Genomic DNA, 27,212 nt, shown 5'->3' on the forward strand with positions numbered 1-27,212 from the left:
CTCCCTTCATTCTCCCCACCCCGGCTCATGCCCCGTGTCTCCCTTCTTTCCCCCCCACCCCCCGCTCATGCCCCGTGTCTCCCTTCTTTCCCCCGCTCATGCCTCGTGTCTCCCTTCTTTCCCCCCCCACCCTCCGCTCATGTCCAGTGTCTCCCTTCTTTCCCCCTGACCCCCTGCTCATGCCCTTTGTCTCCCTTCTTTCCCCCCACCCACCACTCATGCCCCGTGTCTCCCTTCTCCCCTCCACTCCCTGCTCATGCCTGAGTCTCCCTTCTTCCCTCACACCACCCGCTCATGCCCCGTGTCTCCCTTCTTTCCCCCCACATCCCCCGCTCATGCCCGTGTCTCCCTCCTGTACCCCCCGACCCTCCACTCATGCCCCGTATCTCCCCTGTTCACCCCCACCCCCGCTCATGCCCCGTGTCTCCCCTGTCCCCCCACGCCCGCTCATGCCCCATGTCTCCCTTCTTTCCTCCCCACCCCCTGCTCATGCCCCATGTCTGCCCTGTTGCCCCCACCACCCGCTCATGCCCCGTGTCTCCCGCCTGTACCTCCCACCCCAGCTCATGCCCCATGTCTCCCTCATGTTCCCCCACCCCCGCTCATGCCCCGTGTCTCCCTCGTGTTACCCCCACCCCCTGCTCATGCCCCGTGTCTGCCCTTTTCCCCCACCCCCTGCTCATGCCCCGTGTCTGCCCTTTTCCCCCACCCCCCATTCATGCCCCATGTTACCCCCACCCCCCGTTCATGCCCCATGTCTCCCTCCTTTTCCCCCCACCCCCCGCTCATGGCCCGTGTCTCCCCTGTTCACCCCCACCCCCCGCTCATGCCCCGCGTCTCCCTTCTTTCCCCCCACCCCCTGCACCTGCCCCGTGTCTCTCTTCTTTCCCCCCACCCCCCGCTCATGCCCTGTGTCTCCCTTGTTCCCCCACCACCAGCCCATGCCCCCTGTCTCCCTTCTTCCCCCCCACCCCCTCGCTCATGCCCTGTGTCTGCCCTGTTCCTCACACCCTCCGCTCATGCCCCGTGTCTCCCTTCTTTCGCCCCCACCCCCCGCTCATGCCCCGTGTCTCCCTTCTTGCCCCCCACCCCCCGCTCATGCCCCGTGTCTCTCTTCTTTCCCCCCACCCCCCGCTCATGCCCTGTGTCTCCCTTCTTCCCCCACCACCCGCCCATGCACCCTGTCTCCCTTCTTCCCCCCCACCCCCTCGCTCATGCCCTGTGTCTGCCCTGTTCCTCCCACCCTCCGCTCATGCCCCGTGTCTCCCTCCTGTACCTCCCACCCCCCGCTCATGCCCCGTGTCTCCCTCGTGTTACGCCCCACCCCCCGCTCATGCCCCATGTCTGCCCTGCTCCCCCCACTCCCCGCTCATGCCCCGTGTCTCCCTCGTGTTACCCCCACCCCTCGTTCATGCCCCATGTCTCCCTCCTGTTCCCCCCACCACCCGCTCATGCCCCGTGTCTCCCTTGTGTACCCCCCAGACCCCACTCATGCCCCATGTCCCCCAAACCCCCGCTCATGCCCCGTGTCTGCCCTGTTCCCCCCACCCCCGCTCATGCCCTGTGTCTCTGTCGTGTTACCCCCAACCCCCGCTCATGCCCCGTGTCTCCCTCGTGTTCTCCCCCACCCCCAGCTCATGCTCCCTATCTCCCCTGTTCACCCCCACCCCCCTCTCATGCCCCGTGTCTCACTTCTTACCCCCCACTCCCCGCTCATGCCCCGTGTTTCCCGTCTTCCCCTCCACCCCCGCTCATGCCCCGTTTCTCCCTTCTTTCCACCCCCCACCCCCGTTCATGCCCCGTGCCTCCCTTCTTTCCCAGCTCACCCCCCGCTCATGCCCCGTGTCTCCCTTCTTTCGCCCCCCACCCCCCGCTCATGCCCTGTGTCTCCCTTCTTTCCCCCCACGCCCCGCTCATGCCCCGTGTCTCCCTTCTTTACCCCCCTCACCCCCCGCTCATGCCCCGTGTGTCCCTTCTTTCCCCCCACCCCTCGCTCATGTCCCGTGTCTCCCTTCTCCCTCCCACCCCCAGCTCATGCCCGTGTCTCCCTTCTTTCCCCCCATCCCCCGTTCATGCCCCCTGTCTCCCTTCTTCCCCCCACCCCGCCCCGTGTCTCCTTTCTTTCCCCCCCACCCCACGCTCATGCCCTGTGTCTCCCTTCTTTCCCCCACCCCCCCTTCATGCCCCATGTCTCCATTCTTTACCCTCCCCACCCCCCGCTCATGCCCCGTGTATCCCTTCTTTCCCCCCTCTATCCCCCGCTCATTCCCCATGCCTCCCTTCTTCCCCCCACCCCCGCTCATGTCCCGTGTCTCCCTACTGTACCCCCCACCCCCCAGCCCCCACCCCCGCTCATGTCCCGTGTCTCCCTCCTGTACCCCCACCCACTGCTCATGCCCCGTGTCTCCCTCCTGTACCCCCCACCCCCCGCTCATGTCCCGTGTCTCCCTTCTTCCCCCCACCCCCCTGCTCATGCAAGGTGTCTGCCCTGTTCCTCACACCCTCCCTCCTGTACCTCACACCCCCCGCTCATGCCCCGTGTCTCCCTCGTGTTTCGCCCCACCAACCGCTCATGGTCCATGTCTGCCCTGTTCCCCCCACTCCCCGCTCATGCCCCGTGTCTCCCTCGTGTTACTCCCACCCCTCGTTCATGCCCCGTGTCTCCCTCCTGTTCCCCCCACCACCCGCTCATGCCCCGTGTCTCCCTTGTGTACCTCCCCACCCCCCACTCATGCCCCGTGTCCCCCAACCCCCCGCTCATGCCCCGTGTCTGCCCTGTTCCCCCCACCCCCGCTCATGCCCTGTGTCTCCTTCGTGTTACCCCCCAACCCCCGCTCATGCCCCGTGTCTCCCTCGTGTTCGCCCCCACCCCCCGCTCATGCCCCCTGTCTCCCCTGTTCACACCCACCCCCCTCTCATGCCCATGTCTCACTTCTTCCCCCCCACTCCCCGCTCATGCCCCGTGTTTCCCGTCTTTCCCCCCCACCCCCGCTCATGCCCCGTTTCTCCCTTCTTTCCACCCCCCACTCCCGCTCATGCCCCGTGTCTCCCTTCTTTCCCACCTCACCCCCCGCTGATGCCCGTGTCTCCCTTCTTTCGCCCCCCACCCCCGCTCATGCCCTGTGTCTCCCTTCTTTCCCCCCACCCCCGCTCATGCCCCGTGTCTCCCTTCTTTACCCCCCTCACCCCCCGCTCATGCCCGTGTCTCCCTTCTTTCGCCCCCCACCCCCGCTCATGCCCTGTGTCTCCCTTCTTTCCCCCCACCCCCGCTCATGCCCTGTGTCTCCCTTCTTTACCCCCCTCACGCCCCGCTCATGCCCCATGTCTCCCTTCTCACCCCACCCCCAGCTCATGCCCCAAGTCTCCCTTCTTTCCCCGCGATCCCCCGCTCATGCCCCCTGTCTCCCTTCATTCTCCCCACCCCCGCTCATGCCCCGTGTCTCCCTTCTTTCCCCCCCACCCCCCGCTCATGCCCCGTGTCTCCCTTCTTTCCCCCGCTCATGCCTCGTGTCTCCCTTCTTTCTCCCCTCACCCCCCGCTCATGCCCTGTTTCTCCCTTCTTTCCCCCCACCCTCCGCTCATGTCCGGTGTCTCCCTTCTTTCCCCCTGACCCCCCGCTCATGCCCTTTGTCTCCCTTCTTTCCCCCCACCCACCGCTCATGCCCCGTGTCTCCCTTCTCCCCCCACTCCCCGCTCATGCCTGTGTCTCCCTTCTTCCCCCACACCACCCGCTCATGCCCCGTGTCTCCCTTCTTTCCCCCCTGCTCATGCCCGTGTCTCCCTCCTGTACCCCCCGACCCCCCACTCATGCCCCGTGTCTCCCTTATTTCCCTCCCCACCCCCTGCTCATGCCCCCGTGTCTCCCTTCTTTCCCCTGCACCCCCGCTCATGCCCCGTGTCTCCCTTCTTTCCCCCACTCATGCCCCTTATCTCACTTCTTCCCCCCACCCCCCACTCATGCCCCATGTCTCCCTTCTTCCCCGACCCCCGCTCATTCCCTGTGTCTCCCTTCTTCCCCCCCACCCCCGCTCATGCCCCGTGTCTCCCTTCTTTCTCCCCCACACCCCGCTCATGCCTGGTGTCTCCCTTATTTCCCTCCCCACCCCCTGCTCATGCCCCGTGTCTCCCTTCTTTCCCCTGCACCCCCGCTCATGCCCCGTGTCTCCCTTCTTTCCCCCGCTCATGCCCCTTATCTCACTTCTTCCCCCCCACCCCCCACTCATGCCCCGTGTCTCCCTTCTTCCCCGACCCCCGCTCATTCCCCGTGTCTCCTTTCTTCCCCCCCACTCCCCGCTCATGCCCGTGTCTCCCTTCTTTCCCCCCCAGCCCCCCGCTCATGCCCCGTGACTGCCTTGTTCCTTCCACCCCCCGCTCATGCCCCGTGTCTCCCTCCTGTACTCCCCACCCCCCATTCATGCCCCGTGTCTCCCTCGTGTTCCCCCCACCCCTGCTCATGCCCCGTGTCTCCCTCATGTTACCCCCACCCACTGCTCATGCCCCGTGTCTCCCTCCTGTACCCCCCACCCCCTGCTCATGTCCCGTGTCTCCCTTCTTCCCCCCACCCCCCTGCTCATGCAAGGTGTCTGCCCTGTTCCTCACACCCTCCCTCCTGTACCTCACACCCCCGCTCATGCCCCGTGTCTCCCTCGTGTTACGCCCCACCACCCGCTCATGCTCCATGTCTGCCCTGTTCCCCCCACTCCCCGCTCATGCCCCTTGTCTCCCTCGTGTTACCCCCACCCCTCGTTCATGCCCCGTGTCTCCCTCCTGTTCCCCCCACCACCCGCTCATGCCCCGTGTCTCCCTCGTGTATCTCCCCACCCCCCACTCATGCCCCGTGTCCCCCAACCCCCCACTCATGCCCCGTGTCTGCCCTGTTCCCCCCACCCCTGCTCATGCCCTGTGTCTCTGTCGTGTTACCCCCCAACGCCCGCTCATGCACCGTGTCTCCCTCGTGTTCCCCCCACCCCCCGCTCATGCACCCTGTCTCCCCTGTTCACCCCCACCCCCCTCTCATGCCCCGTGTCTCACTTCTTCCCCCCCACTCCCCGCTCATGCCCCATGTTTCCCGTCTTTCCCCCCACCCCCGCTCATGCCCCGTGTCTCCCTTCTTTACCCCCTCACCCCCTGCTCATGCCCCATGTCTCCCTTCTCCCCCCAACCCCAGCTCATGCCCCGTGTCTCCCTTCTTTCCCCTCCATCCCCCGCTCATGCCCCCCGTGTCTCCCTAGTGTTACGCCCCACCCCCCACTCATGCCCCGTTTCTCCCTTCTTTCCACCCCCCACCCCCGCTCATGCCCCGTTACTCCCTTCTTTCCCACCTCACCCCCCGCTCATGCCCCGTGTCTCCCTTCTTTCGCCCCCCACCCCCCGCTCATGCCCTGTGTCTCCCTTCTTTCCCCCCACCCCCGCTCATGCCCCGTGTCTCCCTTCTTTACCCCCTCACCCCCCGCTCATGCCCCATGTCTCCCTTCTCCCCCCAACCCCAGCTCATGCCCCGTGTCTCCCTTCTTTCCCCTCCATCCCCCGCTCATGCCCCCCGTGTCTCCCTAGTGTTACGCCCCACCCCCCGCTCATGCCCCATGTCTGCCCTGTTCCCCTCCACTCCCCGCTCATGCCCCGTGTCTCCCTCGTGTTACCCCCACCACTCGTTCATGCCCCGTGTCTCCCTCCTGTCGCCCCCACCACCCGCTCATGCCCCGTGTCTCCCTTGTGTACCTCCCCACCCCCCACTCATGCCCCGTGTCCCCCAACCCCCCGCTCATGCCCCGTGTCTGCCCTGTTCCCCCCACCCCCGCTCATGCCCTGTGTCTCCTTCGTGTTACCCCCCAACCCCCGCTCATGCCCCGTGTCTCCCTCGTGTTCCCCCCCACCCCCCGCTCATGGCCCCTGTCTCCCCTGTTCACACCCACCCCCCTCTCATGCCCGTGTCTCACTTCTTCCCCCCCACTCCCCGCTCATGCCCCGTGTTTCCCGTCTTTCCCCCCCACCCCCGCTCATGCCCCGTTTCTCCCTTCTTTCCACCCACCCCCGCTCATGCCCTGTGTCTCCCTTCTTTACCCCCCTCACGCCCCGCTCATGCCCCATGTCTCCCTTCTCCCCCCATCCCCAGCTCATGCCCCAAGTCTCCCTTCATTCTCCCCACCCCCGCTCATGCCCCGTGTCTCCCTTCTTTCCCCCCCACCCCCCGCTCATGCCCCGTGTCTCCCTTCTTTCCCCCGCTCATGCCTCGTGTCTCCCTTCTTTCCCCCCTCACCCCCCGCTCATGCCCTGTTTCTCCCTTCTTTCCCCCCACCCTCCGCTCATGTCCGGTGTCTCCCTTCTTTCCCCCTGACCCCCCGCTCATGCCCTTTGTCTCCCTTCTTTCCCCCCACCCACCGCTCATGCCCCGTGTCTCCCTTCTCCCCCCACTCCCCGCTCATGCCTGTGTCTCCCTTCTTCCCCCACACCACCCGCTCATGCCCCGTGTCTCCCTTCTTTCCCCCCTGCTCATGCCCGTGTCTCCCTCCTGTACCCCCGACCCCCCACTCATGCCCCATGTCTCCCTTATTTCCCTCCCCACCCCCTGCTCATGCCCCCGTGTCTCCCATCTTTCCTCTGCACCCCCGCTCATGCCCCGTGTCTCCCTTCTTTCCCCGCTCATGCCCCTTATCTCACTTCTTCCCCCCCCACCCCCCACTCATGCCCCGTGTCTCCCTTCTTCCCCGACCCCCGCTCATTCCCTGTGTCTCCCTTCTTCCCCCCCACCCCCGCTCATGCCCAGTGTCTCCCTTCTTTCTCCCCCACCCCCCGCTCATGCCTGGTGTCTCCCTTATTTCCCTCCCCACCCCCTGCTCATGCCCCGTGTCTCCCTTCTTTCCCCTGCACCCCCGCTCATGCCCCGTGTCTCCATTCTTTCCCCCGCTCATGCCCCTTATCTCACTTCTTCCCCCCCACCCCCCACTCATGCCCCGTGTCTCCCTTCTTCCCCGACCCCCGCTCATTCCCCGTGTCTCCTTTCTTCCCCCCCACTCCCCGCTCATGCCCGTGTCTCCCTTCTTTCTCCCCCAGCCCCCCGCTCATGCCCCGTGACTGCCCTGTTCCTTCCACCCCCCGCTCATGCCCCGTGTCTCCCTCCTGTACTCCCCACCCCCCATTCATGCCCCGTGTCTCCCTCGTGTTCCCCCCACCCCCGCTCATGTCCCGTGTCTCCCTCCTGTACCCCCACCCACTGCTCATGCCCCGTGTCTCCCTCCTGTACCCCCCACCCCCCGCTCATGTCCCGTGTCTCCCTTCTTCCCCCCACCCCCCTGCTCATGCAAGGTGTCTGCCCTGTTCCTCACACCCTCCCTCCTGTACCTCACACCCCCCGCTCATGCCCCGTGTCTCCCTCGTGTTACGCCCCACCACCCGCTCATGCTCCATGTCTGCCCTGTTCCCCCCACTCCCCGCTCATGCCCCGTGTCTCCCTCGTGTTACCCCCACCCCTCGTTCATGCCCTGTGTCTCGCTCCTGTTCCCCCCACCACCCGCTCATGCCCCGTGTCTCCCTCGTGTATCTCCCCACCCCCCACTCATGCCCCGTGTCCCCCAACCCCCCACTCATGCCCCGTGTCTGCCCTGTTCCCCCCACCCCCGCTCATGCCCTGTGTCTCTGTCGTGTTACCCCCCAATGCCCGCTCATGCACCGTGTCTCCCTCATGTTCCCCCCCACCCCCCGCTCATGCACCCTGTCTCCCCTGTTCACCCCCACCCCCCTCTCATGCCCCGTGTCTCACTTCTTCCCCCCCACTCCCCGCTCATGCCCCGTCAGCCCTGTTCCCCCCACCCCCCGTTCATGCCCCGTGTCTCCCTCCTGTTCCCCCACCCCCCGTTCATGCCCCGTGTCTCCCTCCTGTTCCCCCACCCACCGCTCATGCCCCGTGTCTCCCTCCTGTTCCCCCACCCCCCGCTCATGCCCCCCCGTGTCTCCCTCGTGTACCCCCCACCCCCTGCTCATGCCCCGTGTCTCCCTCCTGTTCCCCCACCCCCTGCTCATGCCCCCCCGTGTCTCCCTCGTGTACCCCCCACCCCCGCTCATGCCCCGTGTCCCCCCTGCTCATGCCCCGTGTAACTGTCGTGTTACTCCCACCCCCCGTTCATGCCCTGTGTCTCCCTCGTCTTCCCCTCCGCTCATGCCCCGTGTCTCCCCTGTTCACCCCCGCCCATGCTCCATATCTGTCTCCCTCCTTTTCCCCCCACCCGCTCATGGCCCGTGTCTCCCCTGTTCACCCCCAACCCCCGCTCATGCCCCGTGTCTCCCTTCTTTCCCCCCAATGCCCCAGCTAATGCCCCGTGTCTCCCTTCTTTCCTCCCACCCCCCGCTCATGCCCCGTGTCTTCCTTCTTTAGACACCCGCTCCCCGCTCATTCCCCGTGTCTCCCTTCTTTCCTCCCCACCCCCCGCTCATGCCCCGTGTCTTCCTTCTTTAGACACCCGCTCCCCGCTCATGCCCCATGTCTCCCTTCTTTCCCACCTCAACCCCCCGCTCATGCCCCTTGTCTCCCTCGTGTTCCCCCCACCCCTCGCTCATGCCCCGTGTCTCCCTCGTGTTCCCCCCACCCCCCGCTCATGCCCCGTGTCTCCCCTGTTCACCCCCACCCCCCGCTCATGCCCGCTTTCTCCCCACCCCCGCTCATGCCCCGTGTCTCCCTTCTTTCCACCCCCCAACCCCCCGCTCATGCCCCATGTCTCCCTTCTTTCCCACCTCACCCCCGCTCATGCCCCATGTCTCCCTTCTTTCGCCCCCCACCCCCGCTCATGCCCCGTGTCTCCCTTCTTTCCCCCCACCCCCCACTCATGCCCCGTGTCTCCCTCCTTTCCCCCCACCGCCCGCTCATGCCCCGTGTCTCCCTACTTTCCCCCCACCCCCCGCTCATGTCCTGTGTCTCCCTTCTTCCCCCCATCCCCCGCTCATGCCCCGTGTCTCCCTTCTTTCCCCCACCCCCATTCATGCCCTGTGTCTCCCTTCTTTACCCCCACACCCCTCGCTCATGCCCGTGTCTCCCTTCTTTCCCCCCACCGCCCGCTCATGCCCCGTGTCTCCCTACTTTCCCCCCACCCCCCGCTCATGTCCTGTGTCTCCCTTCTTCCCCCCATCCCCCGCTCATGCCCCGTGTCTCCCTACTTTCCCCCCACCCCCCGCTCATGTCCTGTGTCTCCCTTCTTCCCCCCACCCCCCGCTCATGCCCCGTGTCTCCCTTCTTTCCCCCACCCCCATTCATGCCCTGTGTCTCACTTCTTTACCCCCACACCCCTCGCTCATGCCCGTGTCTCCCTTCTTTCCCCCCACCCCAGCTGATGCCCCGTGTCTCCCTTCTTTCCCCCCCGCTCATGCCCTGTGTCTCCCTTCTCCCCCCCACCCCAGCTCATGCCCCGTGTCTCCCTTCTTTCCCCCAGCCCCTGCTCATGCCCCGTGTCTCCCTTCTTTCCCCCCCACCCATGCCCCGTGTCTCCCTTCTTTCCCCCCTACCCCCCGCTCATGCCCCATGTCTTCCTTCTTCCCTCCCCACCCCCCGCTCATGCCCAGTGTCTCCCTTCTTCCGTCCCCACCCCCCACTCATTCCCCGTGTCTCTCTTCCCTCCCCCGCTCATGCCCCGTGTCTCCCTTCTTTCCCGCCCACCCCCCGCTCATGCCCCGTGTCTCCCTTCATCTCCCCTCACCCCCCTCTCATGCCCCGTGTCCCCTTTCTTTCCCCCCACCCCTGCTCATGCCCCGTGTCTCCCTTCTTCCCCCCCGCTCATGCCCCGTGTCTCCCTTCTTCCCCCCCACCCCCCGCTCATGCCCCGTGTCTCCCTTCTTTCCCCCCCACCCCCCCCCACTCATGCCCCGTGTCTCCGTCGTGTTACCCCCATCCCCCGTTCATGCCCTGTGTCTCCCTCGTGTTCCCCTCCGCTCATGCCCCGTGTCTCCCCTGTTCACCCCCACCCCCGCCCATGCTCCTTATCTGTCTCCCTCCTTTTTCCCCCACCCGCTCATGGCCCGTGTCTCCCCTGTTCACCCCCACCCCCCGCTCATGCCCCGTGTCTCCCTTCTTTCCCCCCCAGCCCCAGCTAATGCCCCGTGTCTCCCTTCTTTCCCACCTCACCCCCCGCTCATGCCCCTTGTCTCCCTTCTTTCATCCCCACCTCCCGCTCATGCCCCGTGTCTCCCTACTTTCCCCCCACCCCCCGCTCATGTCCTGTGTCTCCCTTCTTCCCCCCACCCCCCGCTCATGCCCCGTGTCTCCCTTCTTTCCCCCACCCCCATTCATGCCCTGTGTCTCACTTCTTTACCCCCACACCCCTCGCTCATGCCCGTGTCTCCCTTCTTTCCCCCCACCCCAGCTCATGCCCCGTGTCTCCCTTCTTTCCCCCCCGCTCATGCCCTGTGTCTCCCTTCTCCCCCCCACCCCAGCTCATGCCCCGTGTCTCCCTTCTTTCCCCCAGCCCCTGCTCATGCCCCGTGTCTCCCTTCTTTCCCCCCCACCCATGCCCCGTGTCTCCCTTCTTTCCCCCCTACCCCCCGCTCATGCCCCATGTCTTCCTTCTTCCCTCCCCACCCCCCGCTCATGCCCAGTGTCTCCCTTCTTCCGTCCCCACCCCCCACTCATTCCCCGTGTCTCTCTTCCCTCCCCCGCTCATGCCCCGTGTCTCCCTTCTTTCCCGCCCACCCCCCGCTCATGCCCCGTGTCTCCCTTCATCTCCCCTCACCCCCCTCTCATGCCCCGTGTCCCCTTTCTTTCCCCCCACCCCTGCTCATGCCCTGTGTCTCCCTTCTTCCCCCCGCTCATGCCCCGTGTCTCCCTTCTTCCCCCCCACCCCCCGCTCATGCCCCGTGTCTCCCTTCTTTCCCCCCCACCCCCCCCACTCATGCCCCGTGTCTCCGTCGTGTTACCCCCATCCCCCGTTCATGCCCTGTGTCTCCCTCGTGTTCCCCTCCGCTCATGCCCCGTGTCTCCCCTGTTCACCCCCACCCCCGCCCATGCTCCTTATCTGTCTCCCTCCTTTTTCCCCCACCCGCTCATGGCCCGTGTCTCCCCTGTTCACCCCCACCCCCCGCTCATGCCCCGTGTCTCCCTTCTTTCCCCCCCAGCCCCAGCTAATGCCCCGTGTCTCCCTTCTTTCCCACCTCACCCCCCGCTCATGCCCCTTGTCTCCCTTCTTTCATCCCCACCTCCCGCTCATGCCCCATGTCTCCCTTCTTTCCCCCACCCCCCGCTCATGCCCAGTGTCTCCCTTCTTTCCCCCACCCCCTGCTCATGCCCTGTGTCTCCCTTCTTCCCCCCACCCCGTGCTCATGACCCGTTTCTCCCTTCTTCCCCCCCACCCCTTGCTCATGCCCGGTGTCTCCCTTCTTTCCCCCCCACCCCCCGCTCATGCCCTGTGTCTCCCTTCTTCCCCCCACCCCCTGCTCATGCCATGTGTCTCCTTTCTTTGCCCCACCCCCCGCTCATGCCCCGTGTATCCCTTCTTCCCCCGCCCACCCCCTGCTCATGCCCCGTCTCCCCCTTCTTTCCCCTCCCACCCCCCGCTCATGCCCCGTGTATCCCTTCTTTCCCCCCACCCCCCGCTCATGCCCCATTTCTCCCTTCTTTCCCCCCACCCCCCACTTATGCCCCGTGTATCCCTTCTTCCCCCGCCCACCCCCTGCTCATGCCCCGTCTCCCCCTTCTTTCCCCTCCCACCCCCCGCTCATGCCCCGTGTATCCCTTCTTTCCCCCCACCCCCCGCTGATGCCCCATTTCTCCCTTCTTTCCCCCCACCCCCCATTCATGCCCTGTGTGTCCCTTCTTTCCCCTGCTCATGCCCCGTGTCTCCCTTCTTTCCCCCCACCCCCCGCTCATGCCCCATTTCTCCCTTCTTTCCCCCCACCCCCCACTTATGCCCTGTGTCTCCCTTCTTCCCCCACCCCCACTCATGCCCCGTGTCTCCCTTCTTTCCCCCACCCCCCGCTCCTGCCCCGTGTATCCCTTCTTCCCCCGCCCACCCCCTGCTCATGCCCCGTCTCCCCCTTCTTTCCCCTCCCACCCCCCGCTCATGCCCCGTGTATCCCTTCTTTCCCCCACACCCCCGCTCATGCCCGTGTCTCCCTTCTTTCCTCCCCACCCCGGTTCATGCCCCGTGTCGCCCTTCTTTCCCCCCCCACACCCCACTCATGCCCCGTGTCTCCCTTCTTCTCCCCAACCCCCGCTCAATGCCCGTGTCTCCCTTCTTTCCCCCCACCCCCTGCTCATGTCTCCCTTCTTTCCCCTGCTCATGCCCCGTGTCTCCCTTCTCGCCCGGCCACCCCCCGCTCATGCCCCGTGTCTCCCTTCTTTCCCTTCCCACCCCCTGCTCATGCCCCGTGTCTCCCTTCTTTCCCTCCCCACCCCCCGCTCATGCCCGTGTCTCCCTTCTTTCCCCCCCACCCCCCGCTCATGCCCTGTGTCTCCCTTCTTTCCCCACCACCCCTCGCTCATGCCCCGTGTCTTCCTTCTGTTGCCACCCCGCTCAAGCCCCGTGTCTTCCTCTTGTCCCCCCTCCTATGATGCCCCTTGTTGACCTCTTGTTCCCCACCCCCCCCCCGCTGATGCCCTGTTGTGTTCTCTTTATACACTCCACCTTCCCTTTCCATGGTGGCCATCTTGGTAAAAGATTTTCCTTCCTACACCGGGATGCCGCAGGCGTCCCGGTTTGGGAAGAAAAATCCTTTTTTTACCGCCTGGGGTTCCCACTTTGAGGACCTAGGATGCTAGTTGTCTTCATCTATTGAAAAGGACTTTATGGTGGAAGATTTGTGCTATGGAGGGAGTTGTTTCCAGTCACCCGCCAGCAAAATCAAATGCGAAAAATACAAGTACCAGAATCCTCAGAGCTATTTAACTTGTCACACCTGAAACAGAAATGCAGACCTGCCTGAAAAATCAAAGTAACTCAGCCTCCCTGAAGATTGATGAAGTCATGAAAACGTGCGTTAGGAGGAGAAGCTAAAGACTGGTAACAGAGCGCCTGCCTTTACATCTTTAAACGACTTTATGGTTATGTTGCACTAACAAAAACCTATGAAGTTCAGTAAAAAAAAAAATGTGTTAAAGGGACGTTATGGTTAAGTTGCACTAATAAAAGCCTATGAAATTCAATGAAAACACTTTGTTAAACGGACGTTATTGTTAAGTTGCACTAATAAAAACCTATGAAATTCAGTGAAAAAACTTTATTACAGGGAGTTATGGTTAAGTTGCGCTACTAAAAACCTATGAAATTCAGTGAAAAAATGTTGTTAAAGGGACGTTATGGTTCCAAGTAAAACCGAAAAACGCTTGAAATTCGCCAGTTATGGTAAGCTAAGCAACCATAACTCACGCCACCAACGTGCACTGTTAAGACTAACACCCAGGACATCAAAGATGACATCACAAATATCATTGATGACATCACATGTCTAGCCCCTTATTTTTTGTTCACTGCCATATCTCGGCCAGGTGGGTTTATTTACTGACAGTCAGAAACTTAACTTTCTAAAGATATTACATTTATAGATATTGCTATTCTCACATGTTCTTACACTACTTTCCTTAGAAGCAGGCCTGAAACACAGCAATGATTTGTATGTGTGAATTCAATCATGTAGATTATACACATTTGCTAATGGTACTGCCTCTTGTTTGCTTACTTTACTCTCCATATATAAGCCCCATATTTGTATGCATTGTAGTCTATTTATGTTTTGTGTGTATTAGTAGAAATATGTAGTAAGTTATGCATTATTAGCTATTTAGTACATGTTTAACAGTACGGAAAAGTCTGATACAGAAGCATTCACCGTTTTATTATATAACTTTGTAAAATTACAAATATAGCACCTCTGTGGTGTGTGCTGCAGCCAATACCTACATTTCTGTATGAGTAGGTTACTGTACTAGAAAGAACACTACAATGGAATGTTCTTTAGAACGCTACATTGCGTGATGAAGTATGTAATTTATTACACATCTCCCGATAATCCCTGATACTTTTTTGCCAACATTACATTCACAACCCTTTGTATGAAATGTAAATGCACATGTGATGTCATCAGTGATGTCATCAATGATATTTGTGATGTCATTTTTGATGTCCTGGGTGTTAGTCTTAGCAGTGCACGGTGGTGGCATGAGTTATGGTTGCTTAGCTTACCATAACTGGCGAATTTCAAGGGTTTTTCGGTTTTACTTGGAACCACAACGACCCTTTAACAAAGTTTTTTCACTGAATATATATATATATACATATATATATTACAAGGCCATGGTAGTGGCCATGTAGTTATGATTAAGTTGCTGTTTCCGTAGGAAGAGCACTTTTTGGACGGCTTATAACTTCGCTCCCCCTGGATGAATCCTCACCAAACTTTGCAAAAAAAGTATATGGCTCACTCTGAATTTTGCAAAGTTTGGTGAGGTTTGGTCCACGGGGGCAAAGTTATAGGGGAATCCCAAAACTTCTTTTTTCCCCCTAGACATAATGAGAAAAAACTTTGCTCACGCCTACAACCCAAACCGCTGGACGGATTTACACCAAATTTGCGGCGGGGTGGTGGCTTGGACCCGAAAGCGTGCTAATTTTTATTTTGTGTAAATCCGTCCAGTAGTTTTTTTTAAATGGCCAAAATGTAAGGCAAAAAAATTAGTGATATCTCTGTTCGCTTCGCGGACGGACTTCCCTGTTCGCTCCGCGGACAGTGCCCTGATTGGCCGAGCAGCTTGCGCGATATCCGCGGACATCCGACGTGTTCACTGATTGGATGGCGTGGGGCGTGGAGCACATCAGATTTTTGGTGGCGCCCGACATCTTGCATTCGCGGACGACCGCGGACAGCGAGGTGAAACTTGGTTTAAAAATTGTATTTAGTGGAGTGTGTTGGTGTGTAAGAGTGTTTGGGGAGGGTGGGGGAGTATTAGATAGGTGCAATGTTTTATTTTTTTAATGTGCTAGACGCTTTTGTTGTGTTCGATTTGTCTGCGGACAACACGGCTGTTCTGAAATGTTCGTAAATAAGCAGAATGGATTCGGTGTCAAGTTGAGTGTTCTAAGAAGACTCATGGGGTCCTGGAATGTTCACAGGGGGTGTCCTGAAGATGTTGGGCCTCATTACACGGTAGGCGGTGAGCCATGGCGCTATTAGCGCCATGGCTCATGCCGGTAAAATACCGGCACCGCCTTGGCGGAAAGGGGATTTACCGCCCCATCCCAAGGTTGGAGGGGCGGTAAATCCCCCTTCCGCCATTGCCCTTCCCCATTCCCATTTCTGCCCCATAGGGCTCTATGGGAATGGGGAAGGCGCTAATTACGGCACCGCAATTTAGCGGTGCCGTAATTAGCTCTGAGGTCCCTTAGCGGGTTGGTATTTAACGCCTGCAAAAAGCAGGCGTTAAAACTCCAACCCGCTAAGGGACCTCGTAGTAAGGCGGCAGGGATTTACCGGTACCGGTATTTTACCGGTACCGGTAAATCCCTACCGCCTACCGTGTAATGAGGCCCGTTGTCTGTATTGTTCGTTGTCAAACTGAAAGTGTTCTAATAACACTCGCGGTGTCCTGAAATGTTCGTACATAAAGAAAATGGGGGTGTCCTGAGGACGCTGTCCGTATCGTCCTCTGGCAAGTTGAATGTGTTCTAGGAACTTCCTTGTGTCCGCGGACATTAAAATGGTTGCAATGCTTGAATCTATGGGTGTGATATGATGCGGTGGTTGTGGCCAGGGTATAAAATGTTGGGTGCATGGCCATTTGGCCATGCACCCAAGACTCTATGCGATTGCCACAACCACCGCAGCATATCACACTCATATGCCATGCACCCAAGAGTCTATGCTCTGGCCACAAGCACCACAGCATATCACACCCATAGTGGCTTATAACTTTGGGTCAAAAACAAATTTTTAAGGAACATTGTTATAAGCCAGTATGGGTGTGATATGCTGCGATGGTTGTATTTATCATGTTATACTTACTATTTGGTTTAGTAATGGGAGTCCATGTTTTTCTTGTTCATTTCTGTGATAAAAGAAAATAGCATGTTAGTATTAATATTTTATAAAGACTTATTACATCAACATTTTCTTCTTTTTTTTTTACCCTCATATTTAGTAGATGACAAACCAGAGTACTGTGCAATTTGCTCAGTTTCTGTGTTTGTTGCTAAAATCATTGGGTCTGTGGGAGAAAAAAAATTCATGTTGGATTAAAAAAAAAACTTTTTCTGTTATGCTACAGTTTATTTGTTTCTTTGTTTTCAGTGTTTACTTGTTGTTTCTGGCTAGTGCTTTATTGGATTGTTCCAGTTTTTCGGAGCAGTAAGATATTAGGTATTTGTTTGGATATTGTAAAATTTTGGAGCAGTTAGATACCAGTAGGCGTATTCTAACTGTTTATTTTTTGATATAATTTCGTGGTATTGATTTATCTGTTTGGATATTTCAAAATTTTGGGACAGTTGGATACCAATTGGCGTATTCTAACTGTCTGTTTTTTTCTCTATTTGAGTGGTATTAATTTATCTGATTAGTTGTTGTAGCATCTTTGGGCAGTTAGATAGCTTTTGGAATATTGTGACACTTTATATTTTTTTACTACAAGTGTACTTAAGGTTTAAGTACAGTTTAGTTATCAAATTTTGGTTTTAAGAACATTAAATAAGCGTTTGTAAGATTTGCTGGTAATCTCTGCTTTAGAGTAATGGTACTAACATTACATTCAAACCATCCACATTTCTTTTTTATATATGCAGTGTAGTGCCCTGAATTGGTTGTGGCTCCTGCGTGGTAGATCATACCTATTGTTGTGAAGGTTTTCCTACCAAGTGATATTTGACCATGTGTGAATCCAGTCAGCTTGCAGTTGTTTTTGGTACCATCTGCATTGTAACGTAGAAGCATTAGTATTATGTGTTTACTATGTGTTTGTATTACTAACGTGGAGCGATTATCTGAATTGCAGGTCGAACATAATCTACCATGGTTTGCATTTTGTACAAGTTGCTGAAATGGAACGGATTCACAATTAGGTATTGATATATACACAAAGCGTTCATTGGGGATTTGTTCTTGTGTCACATTGTTGCAGAGAGTGCATGTATGTTTCCACATGTATGAAATCTGGAAGATTTCATTTATAGGTATGTTTTTGTTTTCCAGTACTAATAGTAAGTACATTAGAAATTCTTGTGGATCTTCCTGTGAGTTTATAGTGAATTTCACCATTCCAGCACAGTAGTCCGATGGTTGTCTTATTCCATAAACACTATACGTGTTGTCAGGATTGTTTGCTGCGTTTCTGTGAAGTACTAACATTTGCAAACACAATGGGTCTGTGCTGTGTAAGTAAATGTTCTCAACAATTGGTGGTAATTGAAATAGAATATTTATTGCTACATTTGCGTAGCAACTTACACCAACTATATTTGAGAGTTTAAATGGACCAGGTAGTTCTGTATCTGACTGATTTTTTTGGAGTTTGTCTTCCTTCTTTGAAGAAGTACCTGGTTTACTTTCCCTAATTGATTCTTTTTTGCTTGTGGCACTTGATGACGTATTAATTTCTTTTACTCTCTTTGGAGGATTTGCAGTGACATCCTGTTGCTTTTCTGCTTGATTTATTTTTCCTTTGTAATGTTTTACTTTTTGTGGAACAGAATATGTGTTTAGATGGGGAGTGTATAGTGAACAAAGTCTATTGTATTCTAAAATGCAAGGAATATCAGCGTTTCTTTTACTTGCATCAAAGTTGATTAGAAATAGACCATCAAGTGTATGTAAGCGTGATAGTGCTACGTAGCTCATGCCTTCTTTAAAGACTGTGTTACCAATGTCTATCATTGCTTTGTCTAGGGTAAGACCTTGTGATTTATGAATGGTGACTGCGTATGCAAGAGTTGGAGAAAATTGTTCTCTGCGTACATACATGTCTTTGAACAGAAGGAATCGAGCTGTTGAGCGTCCTATTCTTTTTACTTCTGAAAGTTTGTCAAAGAGAATATTGACAAACTGAATTTTGTTGTCACGTGGGTATGTTTGAAAGCCAAGAACTGTACCCAGTGCTCCATTAACTAGTCCTTGGTCCACGTCAAGGTTACGTTTCAGCATTACTCTGCAATTTAAGGATAATTTTAATATCTTTTCCAAGCCAGCTGTGTTTGAGATTGATTTTTCGAAACTATTTAGTCTTGTTGTGGCTTGGTCACACATGGGTAGTGTCATTCCATGTACATCTAGTTTGTCTGTGGTGCTAATTTCCATTATTGGTTGTATTTCTTTACTTAATATTATTTCATTGAATTTGAAACCGCTTGCAAGAGTTGGTATTAAGGCCATACAATTGACATTGTTGTGGGCTAATTGTTCCATAACATCTGTAGCACATGCATTATCACCATAAAGTGCATGAATGTGCCGGGTTTTCAATATTGCTTCTGCTTCTTTAGAAAGAATACCAACTCTGATACTTTTTAAGATGTTGGCATAAGTGAGATCTGCAGATTGGTGCATGTTTTCTGTTAATTCTCTGTATTGGAAATGTTGCCAAAGGTTGACATTTCCAATGCTGCCAGCAGTTTTACGGCAGAGTTTGTGTCCTAATGTTTTAAAAATAGGCTCACCTTTTACTGGTGTCAATTGAAGAAGATCTCCGAAAACAATAATGTGTTTTCCTGCAAAGAGCTCTTCATAGTTTGTTTTGAGTACTTCTTTTAATCTGAGGTGAATCAAAGCCAACATTATGTTGGACACCATGCTCACTTCATCTATTAGTAGCATTTTCATTTGTTTCAATACTCTGCGTAGTTCCATTGCAGCTTCTGCAGAAAATTTGTAATAATCTAATTTGTCTTGGTGTTCTACTGGCAGGAGTAGTAATCGGTGTAAAGTGACACCACCTATGTTGTAGGCAGCTAAACCTGTGGGGGCAGTGACAACAGCTGACAGTTTGTTGTTTGTCAATTGTTGAAGGAACTTACTGATGATTTTGATTAGGAATGTTTTGCCAGAACCAGCTTCACCACTGACATACAATAGTATAGGTTTGTAATTTTGACAGGTGCATTCTTTGTTTACATGTTGTACACCATGTGCAATTTCTTTTGTTACTTCTTGAAAAATGCTACGTTGCTCATTGTTTAGCTTTGATTGTAGAATAGTTAAGTCTTCTTTATCTTCATACTGACACATGGTGTTTTCTACTTCTATCATAGCTAATTGTGCCTCATTTGTTATTAGTGGGTCTCCTAGTGGTTCTTGGCTTCCTTTGACAGAAGGTTGACTACTGTCAGGAGTGTCCTTATCTAGTTGGGCCTGGAGTTCTTCTTCGTGTTGCTGTTCATTGTGCAACATTGTTTTGTACTGTGCAAAGTTTACATCAGTTATACTGCTTTCATTTGCTTTGAAAGCGTCTTCATATGAGTCATAGTTATCTAGTATTTCTTCTTCTTTTCTCCATGGTTTAAAGAGTTGTAGCAGGGACATGTAATATACTTCTTTGTGTTGAGGAATCTTTAATGACAATTTGATATGATTAATTACATTTGGTTTGGTGAGTTTCACTAAGCTGCCTTCACAGTTGGTCACTTTGTATTTACGGTTTTGAGGTTTTATATTATTTTTGTATGTGTAGTTTTGGGCTATGTGGTATAGACACATGGTTTCCAAAGTGGTACTCCTGTTTGGGTAGTATGTGTCCAATAAATTGTTTTTTAAAATGTCTTGGCTGTTGGGATCATGTTTGGCTATTGTTTCTATATCTTAGTATGATTTTAGAACTCTTTTTCTAGATTTAGCTGGACCAAGACTTAGCCATACTATATTTGCAGATTTACCATACAATGCAGTACCAGTTAATCGATCAGCTGCTTCATAGGATCCACATTCTCTATGGGACAGAATGTTTATGCCCAAGCTGTATAATTTCTGAGACACTGTTTTATCTGATGACAAGTCATTCCAGAGGTCTTGGAGCTCTGTCTTTTCTGATTTGGTTAAGTATGCTGTGACATATCGTGCAACTGCAGTAGAATTCTCTGCAATGTACTGCACATCTATGTTTGCATTCCATAAGTGGGCAATGATTGCATTGTAATCATTGATATATTTTTCTTCTTCTTTTTTTTATGCAATATGTATTTTTAGGTGACTTACCTTTAACACTATGTCTAACTGAAGACATGAGGTTGTTCACTTGACCTGTATTTGTAACTGGTCTAGGGAAACCAAATCAGCATTTGGTGTAGTATTTCCCTTTGTTTTTGTATTTGCAACGACAATATTTGCCACATTCATGTCTTTGGAATTGTAAAATTTTTGCATGAAGATCACTATTTGTGGATTCTGATGGAATTTCACAAGTGACATGTTTTTCAATAAACTGTAAAACAGTGGCATCACTGTCTTGACCAAATTTAGGAGCATCTTTAATCCATTAAAGCATGTGGACATGTGGTGCTCCTCTGGCTTGGTATTCTTTTCTCCAAAAGAAATGTTGCACTTCTCCAAGGGGAGGAACAGTTTTATTACAAATAAAATGTAGCATAGCAATGAAGCGATGGTGAAAATATCTTGAAACATTAACAGGATCCTGAGAACAAAGTTCTCCAGGTGTTAGTATATCTATGTTTGTTTTGTTTTCGTTTGATATGCGTAGGAAAGCATGTAAATCTTCCCATGCAAATTCTGCACAACTTAATGTAACAGACCAAGTGGGTGGGCCAAGGTTTCTGATCATACAACGTACATCTCCATGATGTCGAAACCAGTACTCTTTAGTACCACACATATTTGCTAATAGATTTGTAAGATTTGCTTATAAAACCTCATCTTTTTGTTGAACTTTTTGTAATAATTGTGTAGCTGTCATATTTTGAAAGTGTGATCCTGATTTTAATATGTGTGCAACTCTGTAACATAAAGTTGCTAGTTCACTTTCAAAGAGTAGGTGGAATATGTATTGCACATTTTGTCGAAATCTGGGATCTTCAGAATACATTTGTAATGAGCGATATTCTGATGCTGATATTTGAATAGGTCTATCATCGTATCTTCCTCCTTTGCCAGTCAGAAAGAGAAGAGGAAAAGCACGTGCTTCTATACTTTTTTCCCATATGCTGATTGGTGATCCTTTTGTTTGACGCATTTGGTACGTTTCCAGTGCATCTTCTATGGTGTCATTAGAGTGCAATGGATGAATTGTATAATGGTCTAAAGTATTTATATTGTAGCAGGATCTAGGAGCTGAAATTGACCAGCTTCTTGTGTCTCTTGAATTATTTCAGTTGTATCTTTCAAGTTTTCTTCAATGTTAATTTCTTTGTAATATTCATTATTCTCTTTAAGATATTGCAGGGCTTCCCTAACTTTATGTAAATCTACCAGTTGTTGCCAAATTGTTTTGTCTTTTGTAGGTACTCCATTTACCAAGATAATTAAAGATTGTTGCATTGGACGTTGCACCCCTAGAGTGTGCACATTTTCTTTTAGATCTAATGGTAAATACACTACTTTTCCACGAATACCTTTCACTAATTCAGAGGGAGGTAATATTGCAGTTTTTGGTTGAAGGCGTATTATTGCTTGAAATGGGTCTACTGTTTGAATTATGATGCTCGCATATAAATTAAGTTGTTGAAGGGGTTTTTGTAGTGGATATAATTCCAAGTTATTTGTGATAGCACGTGAAGGAATTTGGTTGTTGTCAGGTTTTGTAGTGCAGTAACTGCAAAGTATTATGGGGTCAGTTATTTCGTATTTGTTTTCTGCTATAAGGTAGAGGGCTAATTCAAACCATTTAGATTCTTCATTGTCTTCCATTTTGTATGATAGGTCTACAGTTTTTGTGTTACTTTTATGAAAAGTTCTGCGGCAACATACACACACATGGTTTGGTACTTCAGCTGAAGTACTTTAAAATTTTATTATTTCTTTTTTGTCTGTGTGTAGTGAAAGGTTGCCATGTGCAGAATTGTTACGAAGTTGGTTGACAGCTAATTCATCTTGTAAGTGGGTTTCACTTCCAAAATATTTTGTCGGGATATAGTCGATTTCTTTTAGTAGGTCTTTTGCTGTACCATGTAGAAGAATGTTATTTAAATTGGCTAGTGCTAAAGCAGGACTTTTAGCATAGTACAGTTTATAAACTAGATTTCTTATACTTGCATGATGTGTTGATATCCTTTTGATATCATGGAAGGATGTTTTGCAAGTAGGTCCTGTAATGCAGGCCAATGAATGTCCTTGTAGTCCTGTGTACTTGCGTACTGGACAAGCATCCATATTTTGCAGTAGTTTAATTTTGATTTTGTCTTTGCTTTTCGCATATTGATTGAGAAATTGGCGTAAAGTTTTGAACATTGTTTTGGGAATGTTACACATTGACATGCATGGCAATTTGTACACTAGATGTTCTGATTCAGTTGAATGGAGGGGTAAATCTTCGTTTGTTTTCAGGGCATATTTTTGTAAGGAGTACTTCCTGTTCCATTATGGTATTATTAACTTTTTCATAACCTCGACCACTGCTATGTATGGCAATTGTATTTGTTTGCTTTTGTTTGTACGCTTCTTCAAGTATGGTTCTGTGCTGGTAGTGTGACTCCATTCACCTCCACAGATATTTAAGAAGTTATTTCTGTTGACATTTTGTTTTTTGAGAAGTCTTTTTTGTAATTTAGTTATTAGTTTTGTTAGTGGTTTCATTCTGTTTAACACTAAAATAAATAACCTTCTTTTGAGAAGAATTGCACTGTCTATCAATGCTTCTAAGATTACTTTTCTATGATAGGTTTGAAGTGTTGAACCTGGTTTCTCTCCTGTTTTCATAAGATTTTGAAGGACTTTGTGACGGAACATTTTGGCTAAAATACTTTTCTTGGTATGCTTACTTTGTACTACATCAAGATTTATAGAAGAAGTTTTATTTGTAGTGATAGTTGATTTTCTGTTAATTGTTTTTTGGTTTGTTTTACTTTTTGATAGAGGAGGCAAAGTTTTTGTACTAGAAACTTCTTCTGTTTCACTACATGACTGTATTAGCTGTTGTGTTTCAACTTTTTTTTACAAATTCTGCTATACATGGATGTTTATGTTGAAGAGTTTTCTTTTCATTTGCTCTACTCTGCGTTCCTTTCTACGGAGTTGCTTTTTGGTAGGCATTCTTTAGGGTCTGTTGAAAAAAATACAGAAGGTATGGGTTGGGGTGTTCTGGAATGCATGTGTGTTGTGTGCATGAGTTTTTGAGTAAGATGATAAAGATGTATGTAATGATGTGTGATTGTGCTTTGGGAAGTACAACTACTAGGGATTGGTTTTCATGAATTAATGTGTTACTAAACTGGGGTTCAGATGACAGAAAAAAGTAAGCCAGTGATTTGGAGAAGTATAAATAGTATATCTAAAGCTATACAATTAAAACAGTTGTTTGTTCTACAACATCTAAATTCTAGCGGCTGAGTTGGGTAATTTGTGTGTCGAAAAATAGGAAGTTGTGGGCCATTCTGCCAATAAATCATTGTTTAAGACGGGGGGATTTTTGGTCAGAATGGTGCAGAATCTCTATTTTTAGGCACAGAAATAGCATGAATTAACCTTACAGTGTGTTTGAGTAATAATTATAATATTATGGTAACATTTTACTTACTTTTTTTCTAAAATGAGCAGTTTGCTTCTTAGTTGTTCTTTGTACTTCAAATTTGGCTGCTTCTTTTCTGGAGAATGGTCTTCACTGCAATTGTAAAAGAAAGAAATTAGTAATTTGGTTTGTATATAGCACTGTTTTTAATTTAGCCATAGATTTTTTAAATTGAAATGCTCAGCGCCTTCCTCAAAACCATTAAAACTATCTTATGACTAACTGTAGGAAAGAAAATATCTTTACTATGGCTTGTGAAATTCATAATGTACCACTGTATACCACTATTCCTGTAACTAAGTTTTTCCACGTAATAGTGAGTCAATGTCATAGCCTGCTTTTCCACATAATAGTGAGTCAATGTCAAAGCCTGCTTGTCCTATATAAATGTAAGTAATTATATAAATTGAAAAAATTAAAACCAATTATGTGTTTGTACAAATATTATTGTTTGAGATTTGATCATAGAGTGTGCATGTAATTTTGTGAGATTATATGTAGTCTATATATTTTATTTAAAAAATGTTGGTTTAACATTATTTGCGTGTGTGTGTGTGTGTGTATGAAGAAATTAAACGGTATAAAGGTTTGTAAGTCACAGTTCATTTTAGGACAATGAAAAAATGATCGTAGATTCATTTTACAGATTATACAAGGTAAAAGTCGGTTAGAAAATGTGTTCATGTACTGTATAGAAAATATGCATACCTGTAGTTTGTGTTCATGCATATGGATATGGATGAAGCTGCAAGTAAAAATCTTGGAGACTTGTATAGTATTTCTCGTAGATTGTGCTTGCCAATGGTATGAGACTTGTACTCCGAGAGATTCACCGTACATTTGCAGTGCTGATCTATGATGATGCAGTTACATGTAGAGGTCTTGGATTTGATTGGTGGATGGTCATGTGATTTCTTAGCTACATCCAATGAGGGAATGGTACAGAGAGTGAAGTGGGAATGGTAGAAGGGCTGTCCATGTTACGATATGTTCGCGGACATGGTGGTAGTTCTAGGACACAGCGTATTACTTCCAGGGAATTTGGGGTGGGGAGGCATGCAAATGAGATTGAATGTAGCAAGGGAATGCTCAGTAAAGTTTAGTGAGTGTGTTGTGCTAGGAGAGGTTTTCTCAGATATTGTTTTTGCTGAGAGAAGAACAGATAGCTATGGCTGAGTGTTTCAAAAAACAGATTGTGTGGATTTTGGGAGACTCGTGGACACATTGGTTGAAGGTGCATGCAGAAAGCTGTGGAGTATCTATAGATCTTGGATTCCCACATGTGGAAGTGCACTGGCATGGAGTGCATGGAAGGACTTCAGAAGATCATGGACATGTTTCCAAATTCCAAAGTAATTTTTTCACGGATTGCGCAGAGACAAATGTGGCTTCGTTCTTTCTCATGTGGTCCAAAAATGGAGAAAGCAAGGCGTAATGTCAATAAGGCTGTTTGTGCCTTCCTAAGAGATTTTGGCATGTCCTCTTTTCACAATGAAAATATTGTGTTTCGTAGTACATACATTTTTCGCAGAGATGGAGTCCATCTTACTTATGCTGGCAATCAGATTTTTCTGAGAAATGTACAAAATGCATTGCAACCTTTTTTAGAAATACAGCATCCATTTTGAAGTAGGTGTTAAGTATTTATAATTTTTGACATACAAACACCTCCCAAAGGCTCTTTTCAGAGCCACCACTTGCTCCCAGAGAAAAATTCAATGGTTACAATAGGGTAGCACCCCAATTATTTTTGTTCGCGAACTGTCCGCGGACTTTTAAGACATACAAAGGGCCCTGCTTTATTTATCTTCACTTCTATTGAAAGACGGCTCTGAAAAGAGCCTTATTTTTTTTTTGATTTTTGTTATTTTGTATTTTTTTTTGGTGTTTTATACACGACACACTAGGAGAGGAGGGAAAAGTAGGGTAAAGGGGGGGACACCAACCACAGTGATAAGAAAGGGCGAGCTGAGAGAGGAAGATGTAGAGTGGGTTTTATTTGGGTAGTGAGCAGGTCTTCTCGTGCTCTGAGACAATAGTCTCAAAAGCACTCTGAAGTCGCTCCCCCCTGCAGAGTACTGTGTCACAGTACGTACATACAACTGTGACCCTCGAAAGGTAAGGGTCATCAGAATTCTGTATGGCCTGTGAGGCAGCTTGAGGAAGACGCTGTCCCACAGAGGTGTTCCTTGTGGTGACAGGATCAGAAACAGAGGATGAAGTAGAGGCAATCAACCTACTATGCTCTTCGCAAGGTACAACCTGGCGAATGGCCCCATTGTGGAATGAGTTCAGGTGTCGCTTCATGGTTGTGGTCCCAAAGCTGTACGCACCATGCCTCCCGCGACTGAGCACCATTTTGCACTCATTGCAGGTGACATGGTTCGCACAAGCCTTAGGAACATTCCCATGAACGGTAAACAACCGCCACACCCAAGAATCACGGCGAGGGCGGGTAGTAGGGATTTCCTCTACCTCATTCTCGTCATCCTCTTCTTCCTCCTCTGTATCCTCACTCCTGTTACCCTCTTCAGGCCCTTGGGGAGATGGTGCTGGTGGGGGGGGTGGGGTGGTGCTGAGGCAGATGTAGCACAAGGTGGCAATAGTGGAGCCATGGATGTCATCGTCTTGGAGATGGAAATCTCAAAATCTGCAAAGTATGCAGCAAAATGCAGTGTGCTCTGTGGAATAGCCAGAAACACAATGCGAATGAGCTCTAGGGCGTGGTCTTTTATAGGGGTGCTTGTACGCGGTTTGCGGACAGGCGCACCGTCCGCAAGACAGATCGAACACCAAAAAAGGTTCAAAAAGTCACAAAAACTATGTGTAAATTTAGGATTAGTATTTGGGATTTGTGGTATGGTGAGTTTTTAATGAGAAATATTGTGGATTACTTGGAAATGTACTTTTAAACTGTTCGGGGATACAAACAGTGTCTGCATTCAGAACACGCGATCAGCGTGGGCGCGGTCACATGATTGCTTCGTGAGCATGTTCGCTAAGGAAGCGGCCGTCTGCAGGACACCCAATGTACGGACATTGTTTTGCGCATGCGTGTTGATGTTCTACGGACAGTGTCCGGGTCCTGAAATAATTAAAAGTGCTTCACACGTAAAACGAACAGTTACGGACAGCCGTTTGTTCTTAGCACAGTTTAACTTACTTGCAAACAATACGGACAGACATAGCATCCCCAGCACACCTCCATTTTTGTTTATTTACGATCAATTCAGGACACCAGGAGTGTTCTTAGAACAGTTTCAACTTGCTAGCGAACACTATGAACAGGCATAGTGTTCTTAAGGACACCTCCATTTTCGTTTATTTACGAACATTTCCGAACAACCGCGCTGTCCGTGGACACCTAAATTGGTTTTAACACAAAGAACTGAAAGTAATTACAACACAATATAAAAAAGTAACTTTATTTGACATATATAAACAATTTATGACTGAGAAGGTGGGGCAGAAACGGAAACAAAAACAGGAGAATTAGGGGTTTCAACATAATTGGGATCAGGTGAAGAAGGGATAGAAATATCATCAAAACATTTTGGTCCATGGAGAGGGTTTGGGGTTAATTGAGTGG

The sequence above is a fragment of the Ambystoma mexicanum genome, chromosome 7q, assembly GCF_040938575.1.
Source record: "Ambystoma mexicanum isolate Mex_15411 chromosome 7q, UKY_AmexF1_1, whole genome shotgun sequence".
Classification (NCBI taxonomy): domain Eukaryota; kingdom Metazoa; phylum Chordata; class Amphibia; order Caudata; family Ambystomatidae; genus Ambystoma; species Ambystoma mexicanum.